The following is an 18,884-nucleotide window of genomic DNA, read 5'->3' as shown; positions in this document are numbered from 1 at the left end:
TTTTTGAAGAGATATTTGAGTCGAAAATCAATTTTTACCAACTTTTATACATTTTTTTTTAAGTTTTTATTTTTTGTAAAAAAACTGTCAATTCGATTTTTCTCAAAATTTGTCCTTATGTTAAAAACAATATTTTTTATAAGAAAAAATTAGTAAGAACCTATTATCTCAAAGTTTTTAAAAGATATTTGAGTCGAAAATCATTTTTTACGAACTTTTCTTAATTTTTTTTTCGGTTTTTAAATTTTTGTTCAAAAATGTCAATTCGATTTTTTTCAAACTTTAATTGAATGTTGACAACAAGATTTTTTGAAAGATAAAAGTAAATTAAAGTCAAAATCTCAAAGTTCTGAAAAGATATTTAAGTCGAAAATCAATTTTTACCAACTTTTATACATTTTTTTTTAGGTTTTTATTTTTTGTAATAAAAACTGTCAATTCAATTTTTCTCAAAATTTTATCAGATGTCAAAAACATTATTTTTCATTGCACACAATTGTTTAAGAGATGAAATCATATTTCAGTCGTAAAATTTTGGAGGTGACAATTTTTTTTTTCAGTTTTATTGATTTATAAAAAAAAAACGTTATATTGATTTTTTTCAAAAAATATACCTGTTTGGTATTACGTTATAATATATTATATAAAATTTAATTCAAGTCTCTAGCGTTTTTGGTTCGTAAGATATTTAGGGTTAACCAAAATTTTCACCCTTTTTTCAAACTGCTATGTTGAAAAAACCACCCACGCAATTTTCTTGAGAGCCCTTTCTGCATCTTTCTGCCTTATTATCTGTATAACAAAATTTATTTGAAGTCGATATCTCTTCTGGTTCTTGAGCTATGGACGACGAAAAAAAACGTCGCGAACGTACGGACGTACGGACGTACGAATGTACGTACACACGCACGCACAGACATCTTTCTAAAAATCTTTTATTTTGACTCTAGGGACCTTGAAACGTCGAGAAATATCAAAATTTTCAATTTGACAAATCGGACCCATTACAATAACTTCCTATGGGAAGTTAAAAAGAATTTTGATTGCCAGAAACAAAACCTTGTTGACCAGTGATTTCTTCGTGATAAATTTGCGGTCAACCAATAACTTTTTTGTGCATTGCTGGAATACAAAATTCACTACTTGAGTTGTTTAAGTGCATTCTGCACATTTTATTGATATTGGAAATTTCTGCTCGTTATGTCCCGAACGTACAGGCGTACATTTAACAAATCGGAACATTAGTATACGATAACTTCCAAAGGGAAGTTAAACAAAAATGTTTAAGTACACTTGAGCGTATACACACTTTTGAATGTATTGACAAAATTCGCACCTAAATAATTTTAATGTTCATTCTTTATTTTTTGTTTTTTTTTTCTGTCATGTCACAAGCAGTTACATTAAAAAAAATAATAAAATAAAGTTATTTCCATATAAAATATCAAAAATTCAAAAGGTGTTCGATCCACAGGAGAGGGCCTATTTTATACCTAAATTTAATGGAATAGATTCTTATTATTCATACAAGTAGGTATTACATATTTAAATGTATCTACCCATGCACATATACTTACCCTACATATTATAAATATCTTAGCAAACTTACTTCCGGTTTCATCCCAATCTCCCAGAAGCCAAGTTCAATTAAAATCTTTCTTAGGGCCTTCATTTTAATCATCTTCAAAAACAAAAAATAAAACAAAAAGTTACAACCTGACCCTGGGAAAATGTGCTTATTCCCATTTCCATTTTCGTCCTACCTATCTAAGGAAAAAAACAAAGCAACAAAGATGGAAGGAAGGTAAAAACATGTAAGATACCTATATATTCCTTCCCCCCCCCCCCCTTCCTATTACCAACATAGCTATATATGTATGTAAGTTTTCATATCCAACCTTCCCTAAATTAATGTTTTTTTTTTTTTTTCTATCGTCCTTGCCACCTGATATTGCAAGCAGAACGAAAAAATAGAAATCCAAATACAACAACAACAACAACAACAAAAACAATCAAAACAAAAAAAGAGAAAATATCCACATCTACCTTCTGTACTTCAAAATATCGCACACAATATAACACATGAACTTCTCGAACATGCCACTCAATCAGCTCTTCATAGTGGTACGCGGTAAAAGCAATTATGATGCTATTGCTTTTTTTCTTTTATTCTATTCTTTGTTTTTGTGTTGCATGCATCGAATCAAAAAGTCTTTTCATACGAAAATCGAAATATCTATACGAACTTACGAATATGAGATATGGTTGGTAGAGCATACAGTACCAGGCTTGCCATATTGTATATTTACCATACATTGATCCATCTTTATTTAAAATTCCTGAAAAAAAGTACCCGAAGCTTGGTGGTTATTGCGTAGGACTGTTATGCTAAAGGTCTTGGGTTCAAACTCTGCCTGTGCCACATAAAGTTTTTTTTTTACGGGAATTGAGAAATCCTCCAAGAGTCATGAAAAGTACTTTCTAAAATCTGCAATTCTGATTCGGCATAAAAGTGTAGGACCCCTTAATCCCTAACAGGACTCGCACTCGGGAATTATTGAGAGTTGTAAGTCAACAGACTTTTACGTCACCTTATTTATTAATTTATTTGAGCATTGATTTTATCACAAATAAACTAAAATCGAAAGTTATATCTAAGCTAATAAATAGAGTTTGGCATCAAGCGTGCATTTAGTATTGACGAACCTTTTTTTGGAGGCTTGAATATTATTTTTTGGACCGTTCCGTTCAAGTAGTATTGGATGGGTTCAAATTTGATATCCACCAAATAAACGCTGGTGTGCCTTAGAGCTCCGTTTTATCCTAGACAATCTTTAACAATTTGTATAAATAGCATTTTGTCTGAAACTCCTGACCCAGTTAATTGTTTCACTGATGAAATTACCTTCAGCTTTTCATATTCGTTTCTTGATTCCCATTCTTGTCTTTTGGATGTGGACTACAAACGGCAGCTTATGATAAGCTCATTAAATTCTGATCCTGACAGCATTGCACAATAGAGACCCAAACACCTTATCGAATTGTACTCTTCAAAAACTAAATGATGTCTACTGACCCAAAAGCCTAACCACAATGGCACTATTCATTGGTGGTACTCGCATTTAGGAGAATGAACAGTTCTAGGTACGTGCTTCACAAACCATTTTTTGTTGAGTGATCTCAAATTTGACATCGCCAAAAATACTACTAAGTGTTAAGGTTTTCTTTGACGATACAAGAAGTTTTTTACGACTTCTGATCTGGCTATGATTTACAAGGCTTTTATTTGTTCGAAATTTTAATATAGTTCTCATATTTAAATCCATTTAAGTACTTGAGTCTTTTGGATAGTATTGAAAAAAGAGCTCTATTCTGTTTTACCAATATTTTTCCCTCCAAATAATTCAACTGTAATACCCTTTCTTCTAGGAATGAAAATTGGGTTTCATTTTAGCCCAGTTTCCAACTTATTGTTAAGTACTGCGATTCTTATTTTTAGTCGCACTACCCGAATATGGAATACTCTACCAGACTCTATATTTTCCACGCATTACAATATACAGATCCTATTCTCCTTTCACAATTGCTAGCAATGTGTCAAATCATTATAAACCCCTTGAAAATACACCAATTTTTGATCAAGGGTAAAGGTGAAAAAAGGTGATTTTAGTGATGATTATTTGGTTGACGAGGTATCTAATATGGCACAAGAAAGAAATAATGGCCAGGAGCCGATGGATGTTGCAGAGAGTGGGACTTCTAGGGGACCGATTTCAGGCCTTCGAGATGGTGCCAGTGGTTCAGGAGGCTCTTCATCTTCTGGGTCCGCATCGACCAGTGTACAGGAAAATCTAAAATATGTACATCCAAGTAAACGATCTAAATGGGTGAATTTGGAATTTAGCAAAACAAGAATTTTATTTTCTTATGGCTATGCAGTTAAAGAGTTAAACAGAGTAACTTATGATGCAATTTCTACACCGTTGCTAATAATACCGGTTGATTATCTACCATTTTATTTATCACAATCCGAATGGGAGTCATTGCTAGCTGGCTCTAAAATTTTAAATGTTAGTTGTACAGTGACACCGTTGGGCACAAGGACTGCATTTGATGTTGGTACAACGGTCAGTGGTAGTGCAACCTCTGAGTATGTTCCAATTGGAAGGGTAGTTTTTTAGTTATCATATTTTTGGCAACACTGGTTTAAACAGCTGGCGCAGGTTTCGTGTTTTGTTTCACTATCAAACATTTTCAGTTTGGTCTATAATTTAAGCTCTTGCAATGCATCCAGAAAAGTTCACTGTTTGTTGCGGTGCGGTGGACTGGTACTTCATTGGACCGAACTTCTTCAAAGATGATGCAAACCGTAACGTTATAGTGACGAGCGCTACCGAGGGAAGATATCCAAATTTTTTGCTCAAAATGCAAGAGCTTGACTTGCATGACATGTGGTTTCATGCCAAACAGCATGCGCAACAATGAACTTATTGATAGGCGAGTTCGGTGAAAATTGGCCGCCTAGATCGTACAATTTGAAGCCCTTAGACTATTTTTTATTTATATGTTAAAACTCATATTCGTGAGATACCAGCAGAAATGTTGGAAAGAGTATGCCAACATTGGACTTCGAATGAACCATTTGAGACCCATTCAAGGTCAACATTTTCCTGAAATAATCTTCAAACATTAAATTATATGGACCGTACTATCGATTCAAATAAAGATTTCATGCATTTTTCGGAATTGTATGTGTTTTTTTTGGAAAAACTTTCCTACAGCTTTTAAAAAATCACCATATTGTACAAATGTTTGTCTTGTCATTAGTTATGATTATGAGTCTTCATGTGATTAATTATATGAATTTTTAAGAAACGTTGATTTTAATGTTTTCATGCTTGTTTCAAATAGGGTAGAGCGAGGAGGATTTGACACAAAAACAATATTTTATACTTTTGGACCAAAATTTAGCCGACTGGTAAAAACTTCATAATTAAAGATGATCCTTTGTTATTTGACTTGAAAATTACCAATATTCCAATATGATATTCAAAAGGGTCTTGATGATATGAAGCTCAAAACCAATATTCAAAAAGTGACAAAACCACCTAGGATTTGAGGAGGATTTGACAGATCCTTAGGAGGTTTTGACAACTGGTGGGAGGATTTGCCAATCTAATGACTTTTTCCTTTGGACGTCCGGAAGCGTCCAGGAGTGTCTGGAAGTCTTCTGAAACCATCACATTGGCACAATTCATTTCAATTTTTGTGTGGCAGAAAATAATTTCTATTCCACAATTCACCTACACAGAGTGCAAACCCAAGAATTGAGTAGAAGCAACTTGCACCGTTCCATTGGATTTCAGAATGAGTGAAACCTTGAGTGAAACCAATGAAAAGCGTCATAAGAACTTTTACTGTAAATGAACTCGAAACGTAAAATCTTTATTCAATAAATTCTTAGATAGGTAAGGTACTAGATAGGTTACTAGATATAAAAAAACTAAGGACTCGTACTTCCTCCGACTTTGTATTTTAATGAATGTCGAGACCTGCAAAATCGACGTTAAATCTTATTTTTTCTTTGGATCTGGAGGTGCCTGGCATTTCTTCAGGGTTTGAGAGCTTAGCTACCAAGTCCATTGACATTGCCAATTTAATATCTTCAACTTAGGGCTCGTAAAATAAATTTGACCTATTTTTTTTTTGTCTTCGGAAACATTTGACTGTGTATGGTAAAGCGGAATCCTGATCAACAGCTGCTATCAATCCAACTTAAAAGAACTTCTTTTTATCACCAAATTTTATAAGAACAAAATCCCCGGGATTAGCGATAATATGCTTGCTGAATTTAACTCGTTCCGGTTGGTCTTCGTTGCTCTCTTCCCATCGTAGTGACGTGTCCGAATCCCGGAGGCTGTACTTATCACAGTCTTCACTCGAAGAATCTTTCAGTACACCTTACACGACCTTATGTTTTTTATCTTAGGAATGCTCCTCATTTGGAGTTTGAGGCTCTTTTTGGCTGCGAGTTCCTCTAAACAGTCTTTTTCTGGAGTATCAGTAAAAACTCTGGACATTCCAACCGGACGACCTGTGGATTTCTTTTTACCTAATTTCAGAAAAGGGCGAATAGCTTCCGGTATGGTATGAGTTTTTTTCAATTACAGAAGTTAGAGGTGCCGCAGCTGAAGTAGAACCGTCTTCAATGGCAACCGATGTTGGTAATGGTACAGTTGTATCGATGTTAGAGGATTCAATCAAAGGTAATGAATTTATTGAGGCAGCAGCAGTTGACTCCCTTGTTATTTTATTTTCTTCGAATCCAGCAGGTTCACAAAATTCACTGTCCTCGAAAATATCAGAATTGAAGGATGATATCCATGTAGATAAAAATCCTTTTGTTATGTTTTCTGGAGAGAATGCTCTGAGAATCGGCTGAGATGAAAGTGTGGGTATGTCATATATTGTGATCCCCTGCATTACCTCCGCGTTGTTTACCAAATAGTTGTTAAACAATACCTTGCACTGTCGTTTAAATGGTCCGAACACCGAAAGGTATAGGGGCTGCAAACGATGAGATGTATGAGGTGGGAGGAAAGCATAACGATCCCATTAACGCGGCAATAGCATCGAGTAAACAGTGCCAAGTATGATTGTCTAGAAGCAGGAGGATAGGATCTTCTTTTGAACATTTTGAAAATCGACATTTAGGAGGATTTGACAATTTGTCAAATCATCCTTTTTCTTAGTTGTTAAATCCTTCTTTTGTCACTCTAAATAAATATTTTTAAGCTTACCAAATTTCTTAAGTAGCCAACACTGAGACATATATTTATTCTTTAAACCTTTTGATTGGTTAATCAAATAACAAAATAAAAAACAAAGAAAATTGTCACTGAAAACTGTTATCCAAAAAAACAGAAATTGCAAAATTATCAAATAAATGCACCGCAAACAAAACGCAAGTACGTAGGCCAACAAAGCAGAGACACAAGTGCCATTTTCATGAGAGCGAGTCATAACATGTCAAGCACTCTTTATTTTGATATTTCCGCTCTTTGTGCATTATGTGTCGAGCGATATTTGAAAATGACAAATCCTCCTTTCGTCAAATCCTCCTCGCTCTACCCTACTTCAATTTCAACAATCTGCTCAACATTTTTAAAACATTATTTTTATATTTTTCTACTATTTTTCAAAAACTCTTTTTGGCTCAAAAACCCTGTTAGAGTAAATAGTTCAACGTTTTTTCAAGATTTATGTTAGACTGGTAAAATAACACAACCTATGAAGACTCTTCGAAAATTGTATTTAACACCACCTATAAATATTTCAACTAAGTTATTTCCAGTTGCCTTATTTCATTCTTGATGACTTTAAAAATGACATCCACAACGATTAAAAAGAAAAATGTGTTGGTTTTTTCGATTAGACGTACCTATCTCATAAGAAATTGCCCGATTGTATTAAATGTTTTGAAATATTTTTAATTATTATTGGACTTTTTTTTAGATACTTTTTTGGCTCCAATTTTGGGCGTTAAAACTTTTTTTACATTGGCTTTTTAATTAGTCTAAGACATGGCAACCCTACTAACAACAACTTGATAATACAGTTACAATCTACCTGTTCGTTCCTCCATTTTTCGCACATATCTTTCCACATACACAAAAGATAACCGTTAGGTATAAAGGAAACAAATTAAGGTAAACAAAAGTGTACGAAAAAGAATTGAATCGGCTGGGGTCAGGTTCGGATTCGACCTCGCTTCGTCCGACTTTGAAGCCTTGAGACTGAGAGCCTGAGAGAAATATCGGATGAAAAGGAGGCGCCAATAAGGAGCCTTAAATCGTTCCTAAAACAAAAGTTTCAAACAAAAAAAACACCAAATAGTTATAAAACCGTTATATGTGGCTCGATTGACCGTTTCTTTATGGAAAAATACAATTTAAGAAATTATCTTTCATTTTACTCCTGCGACCACTCACTGGTAGGTCCTTGTTCTTGCTGTTTTTGGTCCTGCTCCTGATTGAAGGGAGCTGGCAGGCATTCGGTGACAAAAAAAAGATGTTAAAAGCACAACCTAACCTAGTCTGGTAGTATAGAAAGAGAGAATTTAAAAAGAACACAAAACTTACGAGAGAATAGTGGACGACGAACACGAAGAAAAAAGAAGAACAAGAGAGCAACGAAGAAAAATCCCCAACAGCAGCAGGGAAAAAGTTGACGCATTGCAGGTGCGTACCGTAAAATGGATAAGGCGCAAACTCCCCTCTATTGGTTGAATTTTTGTTGTTTTTCTTCGCTTTGGTTCTGCTTTCATTTTATTATTCCGTTACATTTCGGGAAAACCAAACTCAGAGCGAATTTTTGTTGTTCCACTTTTATTTTTACTACTACTGATACTGAACTGACTAACGGTATATATGGAATAGCTGGTCAAGTGAGAACATAATTTGTGTGTAGTATTTTATAACTTTATCAGTACAAGCACTCAAAGCACACCATCAAAAGATAGCGCAACAACGACGAAAGAAAGCAAAAAAGGAAGGACAGAAAACAGAGAAACTGCAAAAGTAACAAACAGCAAAGCAAGAAAAATAAAAGTTCAGGAGTAAACAAAAAACCGCACCCATACCCACACATGTAGTGTTGTAGAGCTACTACAGAGGTGCCCCAAGTCCCAAGCCCTAGCATTTTGTAATGAATAGAGTCGTGTCCGGGGGTTTAAGGAAATATTTTTATTACTGACTTCGCTTTTTTTCGTTCTTTCCCTTGTTCGTTATCATTATCACTGTGTGTCGCTATATAGGCTAGCTACACGTATAGGTAGTGAAAAATGACAAGGTTTAATGCCGTGTGCACTTGTTAAGCAGAAAAACAACCTATGGACTTAATTAAATGAGGCCTGCAGCATGTAGAATATGTATATTCTATAGGTACATACATAGGTAGGTTTACCTACCTTGTTCTTTGAAGAAGAAAAATTAACGGAAACCTTGCTATTTATGTACTCTTAACAGAATCAACCCTTATAGGAACACAAGGTAGGTATGTAGATAGGTACCTAACCTACCCACTAACATGAGATGTGAAAATTATGCGCTATGCACTCTAAGAATGCGGCAGAAAAAAAAGTCTACCTACGTACAAAAACAAACCGCTTTTTCAAAGCCTATTTGCATGTTAATAACCTCTTATTACAAAAATAAAAATACAGAAAAATATAAACACAAAGAATATAAGATCCAAACAAACTTTAGAAGAGGAAAATAAGGACTCCACTCACTCGTCATAACTTATATAGGTGCTATATATGTATGTAGGAAGGTACCTATTCACATCATAACACTTGAGGGGTTTTGTAAAAGCTTTGGCAGTTGTCGGCTTTGGCTGGCACCAGTTTAGCTCACCCAACACCATATCCTATTCCTAGACCTACCTACCATTTCAAAAGAGGACATTTTAACTGATTTTCTATTCATTGCTAAACGGAATAATAGTTCTGGCTAGGCAACTTTATGTGACAAGAACACAAAACAAAAACATACTGGAAAACTAAAATAATGTTTGTGTTATGCATTTAAAAACGCATATACACTTCTTACTTATGTATACCTTGATATTTCTCGCCAGGAATGAAGCTTTATCATGTCCTTAATCATTTTTAACAAATTTGCTGGGATGCGACCCACATTGAAAACTTCCCATCCCGTCTCTCTATTTGTCTTGCTTAAAAGTTTATAGGTTTTCGTGTTGGGTTAAAAAAGTTGTTAGTTGAATTATTCTTACAAATTTTTAAATTAACAACAATATTTTTCATATAAGGAAATAGTTTAGTTTGAAAATCTAGATTTGAAAAAGATTTTTAGTCAAAAAAATTTTAACCAATTACAGTATCATTTCTTAAATTTTTACAAATTGGATGAATGAAATTAATTTGAGAGATATCAAGAACCGAACATGAATTTTTACCAAATTTGCGTACTATTTTTTGTAGATTTTATTTTTTTATAAAAAAACCGACTGTTGGATTTTTATAAAAAAAAACTACTGAATATCGTAAACAATATTTTCTGTGGAATAAAAAAAGTTTGATGACAACATTTTTTAGTCGAAAGTACATTTTTAGCAAGTTTAAGTATTGTTTTTGTTGTTAGGTTTTTATTTTTTGTAAAAAAAAATGTTAATTAGATTTTCCTCAAAATTTTACTGAGTTTTGACAGCAATATTTTTAAAAGATAAAAGAAGTTCAAATCAAATATCACAAAGTTTTGAAAAGATATTTGAGTTGAAGATTCAATTTTTACCAACTTTTGTTTTTATTTTTTGTAAAAAAACTATCACATTGATTTTTCTCAAAATTTTTCCGAATGTTGAAAACAATATTTCTTGTAAGTTAACATTAGCTGCAATCCATAAACTTAAAGTTTTGAAAAGATATTTGAACCGAAAATCAACTTTTACCAACTTTTGTTTTTATTTTTTGTAAAAAAAAAAATTTCAATTCGATTTTTTCCCAAATTTTTTCGAAATGTTGAAAACAATATTTTTTATAAGTAAAAATTAGATGGAAGCCATAATCTCAAATTTTTGAAAAGATATTTGAGTCGAAAATCAATTTTTCCAACTTCTGTTTTTATTTTTTATAAAAAAACTGTCAATTCGATTTTTCTCAAAATTTTACCAGATGTTAAAAACTTTATTTTTCGTTGCACAAAATTATTTTGGAAACAAAATCATTTCCTATTCCTAAAATTTTCGACGTGACAATTTTTGTTTCAGTTTTTGTTGGTTTATACAAAAAAACCGTTAATTGGATTCTTTCCAAAAATATACTTGTTTGGTGTCACGTTTTTCGTTCGTGGGTTAACCAACATTTTCACCTTTTTTTTAAACAGCTGTGATAAAAAAATGCCTACGCAATTTTCTTGAGATCCCTTTATGCATCTTTTTGCATTATTATCTGTATAACAGAATTTATTTGAAGTCTCTTCTGGTTCTTGAGCTATGGCCAACGAAAAAAACCTCGCGAACGTACGGACGTACGAACGTACGTACACACGCACGCACAGATATCTTTCTAAAAATCTTTTATTTTGACTCTAGGGACCTTGAAACGTTGAGAAGAGTCAACAATTTTGAATTTATGGGATGTTAAAAGTAGCGAAATATGTATATTGGTTTTAGGGATTTTAGGGATGTCCGTAAATCCTAATTTTGTACGTCCTATAGTAAATTATTGTAATAGGCCTGATTTTTCAAATTGAAAACTTGACAATTCTCAACATTTTAAAATCCCTAGAATCTAAATCAAGGGTTTTTAGAGATAAGTCGGTTAATTCGTGTCTACGTATGTTCTTTCGTGCGAACAACCGTATGTTCAGCCATATCTCAAGAACCTGCAGAGATATCGACTTAATTCAAAAATTAATTTTTCTTTTACATACATATTAATATTATTAACACATGCAGAAGGGTCTCTGGTTCTTTTTTAAAATAGTGGTTGACCTCAAATATATCGCAAACAAGTAACGCTAGCTATTTGAATTAAGTTTAGTATTTTGCATTGTGGTGTGATACCAAATTGGTATATGTACATTCGGACGAAAAATTAACTAAATAATTAAACAATTACTTGTCACCTCGAATACTTTGCAAACAAAAAATGTTATTAAAAATAAAGGTCTGTGTGCATACAACAATAAAGTTTGTGACGTTTAGAAAATTCAAAGCCATTGTTTTTCTAATAAAAAAATAATACCAAAAGTTTATAAACCGTGATTTCTTTTAGAATATCTTCACTTTAATTAAAGATAATCTCGCAAAATGTTAAACAACATTGTTAAGGGTTCCAGAGTGATTAGCTTTGAGGATGACGTTGCTATAGCGGTTTCAGGAAAGCATCTTAACACTCTAAAAGAACTCTTATAAAATGCTTTTGACAAACTAATACTTTGTGCTTATCAGTGTGGACTGGGTATTAACCTACACAAAACTGAATAAGTTCTATTAAGATCAATTTTAATGTACGGTCTCGCGATATGGTGGTAGTGGATTGCTTTACACCATACACCACGAGAAACTAAATAAAGTTCAACGTTCAGCTTGCCTATATTTAAGTGGATCGCTTTGCACGACCCCATCCGTGGCACTGTACACACTACTCTACCGACAAGCTCTGCCATTTGCCTCAAGTTGGATCGCCGCTCCGTAATTCTTAAGTATTTGGGATGAATTCCAAAGCACACAGAATATACCATTGCCCAACTGTAATTCGACAGAAACTTAAAGTTTCTATACCTTCCAGATCTTTCTGGGAGAATAATGCATTCCTAGAAGACGAGTTTGTCCACTTTTATGGTTTTAAGGAAGCGGTTGGTGGAGGTGTGTACTGTGTGGTGTATGAATCTGTATATGGGCTACTCCAGCTCAAGAACGCAAGAATTATATAGAATTCTTTTATAACGATCTAAACGATGTCAATCACGTTTCGTAAGGGACTCAAACTGATATCATTGAGCTTAGAAGAAAGTCTGGTGTGGTATCACCATTACACTGGCCTAAGTGTGTCCTGCTCACGGACAGCACTTTAACCTAACCTAACCCATTTTTAATGTTTTAACAATTTACTAGTTAGCAATTACTCCCACACAGGGATGGTTGAGAGTTATAAGTCACTAGGCCCTGATTCTCTACGGACTGTTTATTTTTTTTCTAAATACGCTTATATGGACCTATTAATAGGAATTCCCAACTGTAGATTAAAACATTCCATCCACTGCTCTTATAAGATGAGATAAGATTTCTAAAAGTTAATCAAGCCATTTCGTGGATTTGACATTTCACTAAATCGTTTAAATGTTTTGGTACATTTGGTACATTTTTAAGAAAATTAGTAATTAAGTATTAAGATAATTTTCTTACAAAAATACAATCGAAAATTTTTTCCTAAGAAATAAAAAGTTTTCAAAAAATTCTACTTGAATTTGGTAAAAATGATTTTAGACAAAAATGTCCCGATAATAAAAACAGATATTGCAATCCGTAAAAACGTATCATATACCTACGCAACTGAAGTGAAACGAATTTTTTCGGCGGTCTCCAAGTGGAGAGCAAAATGAAAATTTTCATTTCGCATCAGCAGCGTACTAGGCTTAAATTTAAAATAATTTGATGGGAAAACCAAATGGTTTTCGGCTCAAGTACTTTGAGAAGTTATCAGTGTGGTTCACATCCTAACAACTTTTTAAGTGTGTTTTAACCAGCTGTCACAATCAAAATTGTATTTTTTTTTTAGGTCCAGTGCGTGGAGAGGTTGAAATTTGTGTTGAATTTTTGAATTTCAGTAAAATATATGTAAAGAAAGAAAAAGGCTTAAAATAATGAATGTGAGACGTATAAGCTGTGGGAAAATGAAAAATAGGATTCTCAGAAATCCAAAAAGTGTCAATTCGTGAAAGTTTAATGAATTAAAAAAAGATGAGTTTTCAAACAACAATCGTCTTTTGTAGACAAAAATTTGTAAATCTGTAAATGAAAATTCACAGCTAAAATGTTGAAGAATTAAAATACTTAATACACTTACTCCTGCATCGAAAGAATTGTTTATAATAAGCTTATTTTTCATTGAATGAAATAATCTTGCCTTTGCAACATGGTTTCTGTGGTGGAAGATCTACCTCCACTAATTTCGCGATTTTTAGTAATTATGTATTGAGTGTTCTTGAATAGAGATATCAATGTGATGTCATATAGACTGATTTCTCAAAAGCGTTTCAATACGTTCGTATTAAGAACGTCACATCGAACCCGATTGTTGAAACTTCCGGTGTTCCCCAATGGAGTCATTTAGGACCCTTTTTCTTTTTCTTGGAATTTGATTCCTATTTTGGAATCCTTTGTATGCTGCTCATGCTAATATAATTGAAAGAATACAGAAACTCTTCACTAGAACAGCAATCCGGATTTTACGATGGAATGTCGACATGCCATCATATAAAACTAGGTGTCTGTTATTAGGCATTCAATCCTTGGAAACACGCCGTAAATATTTTGATGTTTGCAAGCGATTTAATTAATTATAAAATCAATTGCCCTGATTTACTTTCGTTAGTGGTTTTTCACGTTCCAAATCGTACCTTACGAAATAATCGTTTATTTTATGTTCCTTTTCATAGGGTTAACTATGGAACCAATGAACCCTTAACTCGCTGTTTAAGACAAGCTAACTCTTTATGTAATGTCATTGATTTTAATTTATATATGAGTAGAGATTGTTTTAAAAAAAGATTGTACTAAGTCTCAATCTCGGTGGATAGTATTTAGTATTTATGTACTTGTTTTGTTATATTTTTACCTATTTTGTTAAACATTTTTAAGTAGTCTTTAAGAGCTGTGTCTCTGCTTGATAAATAAATAATAAATAAATAAATAAATATTTTTCTAAGTTAATTAATTAATATTTAAAGAAATATATATGTCTTACAATTATAAATTTCGTTAAAATAGTCGTTGTTCTGTAGGGGTACTCTTTAGGAGTAATATAAAAAAATACCTACGCAAATCTGCTTTAAACCTTGATATTTTAATTTAAACTCAATAGACCAAATGGTTTGGGCTGTACGAACGGGGATAGACTTCCAGATGGACAAAATATCCGGATTCACTTCTTTCGACCATCGTATAATTTCATGTTTGATTATAGAATCTCGGGTTCAAGTTTTTTATGAATATAGTTCCTACAACTCGAAAGTAAAAACTACGTTTTTTCTTCCTATTTTTAAATTATGCGATTGAGAATAATAATTGAGAAATAAAGTCATGAAATTTCTGTTCTCATAGGTTTGTCAGCTGAGGCCTGGACCCTGTCAATGAAAGATGAGAACGTCTTAGGATGCTGAAAGAGAAAAATTCTTGGCGTAGATGGAGAATGGAGAAGAAGATATAACGACGAACTGTATGGGCTGTACAGCGACACTGACCTAGTTACCAGAATTAAAGTCCAACGGCTTAGATGGCTGGGTCAAGTAACGCTCCAGCCTGGAAGGTATTCGAATCCAATCCCGAGGGACGGTGCAGTAGAGGGACGGTGCAGTAGAGGGTCATCCCTTATGATGGGTTCAAAAAATGGATATTTTTTTTCATAAATTGCTATCCTAATAAACGGTGATTTTTTAAGAGCTTGAGAACTTTTTTTAAAAAAAAAAAACGCATAAAATTTGCAAAATCTCATCGATTCTTTATTTGAAACGTTAGATTGGTCCATGACATTTACTTTTTGAAGATGATTTCATTTAAATGTTGACCGCGGCTGCGTCTTAGGTGGCCCATTCGGAAAGTCCAATTTTGGGTAACTTTTTCCAGCATTTCGGCCGGAATAGCCCGAATTTCTTCGGAAATGTTGTCTTCCAAAGCTGGAATAGTTGCTGGCTTATTTGTGTAGACTTTAGACTTGACGTAGCCCCACAAAAAATAGTCTATAGGCGTCAAATCGCATGATCTTGGTGGCCAACTTACCGGTCCATTCCTTGAGATGAATTGTTCTCCGAAGTTTTCCCTCAAAATGGCCATAGAATCGCGAGCTGTGTGGCATGTAGCGAAATCTTGTTGAAACCACATGTCAACCAAGTTCAGTTCTTCCATTTTTGGCAACAAAAAGTTTGTTAGCATTGAACGATAGCGATCGCCATTCACCGTAACGTTGCGTCCAACAGCTTCTTTGAAAAAATACGGATTCCACCAGCGTACAAACCACACCAAACAGTGCATTTTTCGGGATGCATGGGCAGTTCTTGAACGGCTTCTGGTTGCTCTTCATTCCAAATGCGGCAATTTTGCTTATTTACGAAGCTATTCAACCAGAAATGAGCCTCATCGCTGAACAAAATTTGTCGATAAAAAAGCGGATTTTCTGCCAACTTTTCTAGGGGCCATTCACTGAAAATTCGACGTTGTGGCAGATCTATCATCTATTCATGATGAAATGTCAAAGCATACTGAACATCTTTCTCTTTGACACCATGTCTGAAATCCCGCGTGATCTGTCAAATACTAATGCATGAAAATCCTAACCTCAAAAAAATCACCCTTTATATGTCTAGAATACGGTAGTTCATTTCAAAGTTACAGCAGGTCCTGGAAAAATATTTGTTATTTGAAAGTAATGTCGGTTATGGGATGTCCTTTAGGCCACGAAGCCCATACTTATGTGAGCGAATCTCACGTTCTTAGCGGCAAGTAAGTGATGCCGTTAAACAAGCCAAAATTGATTCAAGAGCTGAACAATCTGCTTTCAAAGAGTTTCAAGAAGAAGTGGAAGGAATGCTCTATGGACCAGTCATCGCCGATTGAAAGGTACGTTGATATGTTCATAGTTAAGAGGACTTGAAACTTTAAACGATTTTTTCTCAAAACTGTGTTTTTCAAACATTCGTGCATTGTAGCTCAAAAACGGCTAGACCGAATGACTTAAAATTTGATAACAATCGAAAAGCAAAAATTCCAAAAATTTCGATTTTTTTAAATGTCTCCTAAAAGTCCAATTTTTGGTATATTCATTTGATGATAGTTTATTCCATACATTTAGGCTCACAGATTGGATGCGACCCACACTGATAACTTCCCATCCCGTTTGTCGATTTGACTTGCTTAAAAGTTTGTCTATATATACTCGTATCAATTTTTACCAAATTTGTGTACTATTTTTTGTAGATTTTATTTTTTTATGAAAAAACGGATTGTTAGATTTTTATATAAAAATTACTGAATAACGAAAACAATGTTTTCTGTGAAATAAAATAAGTTTGAAGCCAATATTTTTAATTTTTAAAAAGCTATTTGAGCCGAAAATCAATTTTTTCCAACTTTTGTTAATTTTTGTTTAGGTTTTGAATTTTTTGTACAAAAACTGTTAATTCCATTTTTTTCAAACTTTAATTGAATGTTGACAACAAGATTATTTAAAAGATAAAAGTAAATTAAAGCCAATATCTCAAAGTTTCAAAAAGATATTTGAGTCGAAAATCAATTTTTACCAACTTTTATACATTTTTTTTTAGGTTTTTATTTTTTGTAAAAAAACTGTCAATTCGATTTTTCTCAAACTGTGTCCTAGTGTTGAAAACAAAATTTCTTATAAGTAAAAATTTGTTAAAAGCTATTATCTCAAATTTTTGAAAAGATATTTGAGTCGAAAATCATTTTTTACCAACTTTTGTTAATTTTTTTTTAGGTTTTTAATCTTTTGTAAAAAAAACTGTCAATTCGATTTTTTTTCAAAATTTTACAACAATATTTGTTGAAAGATAAAAGTAAATTAAAGCCAATATCTCAAAGTTTTGAAAAGATATTTGAGCCGAAAATCAATTTTTAAAAACTTTTATTAAGTTGTTTTTAAAGGTTTTTAATTTTTGTAAAAAAAACTGTCAATATTCGATTTTTCTCAACATTATTCAGAATGTTGAAAACAATATTTCTTATAAGATAAAATAAGTTTGAAAAATTTTAAGGTTTTCAAAAAGATATTTGAATTTTCCAACTTTGAGTAATGTCTTTTTTTAGATTTTTATTTTTTATAAAAAAAACTGTCGATTAGATTTTTCTCAAAATTTTATCAGATGTCAAAAACATTATTCTTCGGTGCACAAAATTATTTTGGAGATGAAATCATATTTTAGTCGTAAAATTTTGGAGGTGACAATTTTTTGTTCAGTTTTATGATTTATAAAAAAAACCGTTAAATGGATTTTTGTCAAAAAATAAAATTCTTTGATATCACGTTACAATATATTATATAAAATTATAATTCAAGTCTCTAGCGTTTTTGGTTCGTAAGATATTTAGGGTTAACCAAAATTTTCACCTTTTTTTTAAATTGCTATGGTAAAAAAACCACCCACGCAATTTTCTTGAGAGCCCTTTCTGTATTTTTCTGCCTTATTATCTGTATTAAAAAAATTTATTTGAAATCGATATCTCTTCTGGTTCTTGAGCTTTGGGCGACGAAAAAAACGTCGCGAACGTACGTACACACGCACGCACATACATCTCTGTAAAAATCTTTTATTTCGACTCTAGGGACCTTGAAACGTCGAGAAATGTCAAAATTTTCAATTTGACAAATCGGACCCATTACAATAACTTCTTATGGAAAGTTAAAAATCATAAAAATTCCATAAAATACAGGTCGTCACATGGGATGACCCCCTTAAGGCAAATACTTTAGATGTTGAAGTTAAAAAAAAAAGTATAAACCACCCATGCTCTTAAAAACAGGCTTTTCAAAATTTTGATATTTAATTACTAATTCTTTCAGAACTGTTGTCAAATTATATTTTGATATAACTACTACGAATTGTATGGGCTGTGTTAAGACACTGATCTAGTCAAAAGAATAAAAGTCCAACGACTTAGAAGGCTGGATCATGAAGAGAATGGACACCTCAGGTGGCGCACGCAGGCGGGAGAGGAGCTCGACCAATTTGGCGTGCGAAACTGGAAATAGCTGGCTAAGGACTGATCTAGCTAGAGTTGCATATTCGTTGATGCCAGGTCAGTCCCAGGCTAAAGCGCCACCTTAAGTATGTAATTAAGTATCTTTTAATATTTGTATGCCAACACTGCTTACTTAAGAAATTCGGAATATAAGACTAAAATGTATATGCCTATTTTTCCCTCTTCTAAAAATTTAAAATAAATTTAATTACCCACAAACCCAAGTGCTGATAAAAAATTAACAAGGTCAAGAAAAACATAGGTACGTACATTTCTCAAGCATGAACCAAAAATATCTAGTTACTCTGTTGCAATTAATTCTATCTACCTTTGTATCTATACCTAGATATCTGATCTTTTTTAAAACCTTAATTTCTTAATAGGCA

The sequence above is a fragment of the Eupeodes corollae genome, chromosome 1, assembly GCF_945859685.1.
Source record: "Eupeodes corollae chromosome 1, idEupCoro1.1, whole genome shotgun sequence".
Classification (NCBI taxonomy): domain Eukaryota; kingdom Metazoa; phylum Arthropoda; class Insecta; order Diptera; family Syrphidae; genus Eupeodes; species Eupeodes corollae.
The sequence above is the reverse complement of the archived record's forward strand: the minus strand, read 5'-3'. Positions refer to the sequence as shown.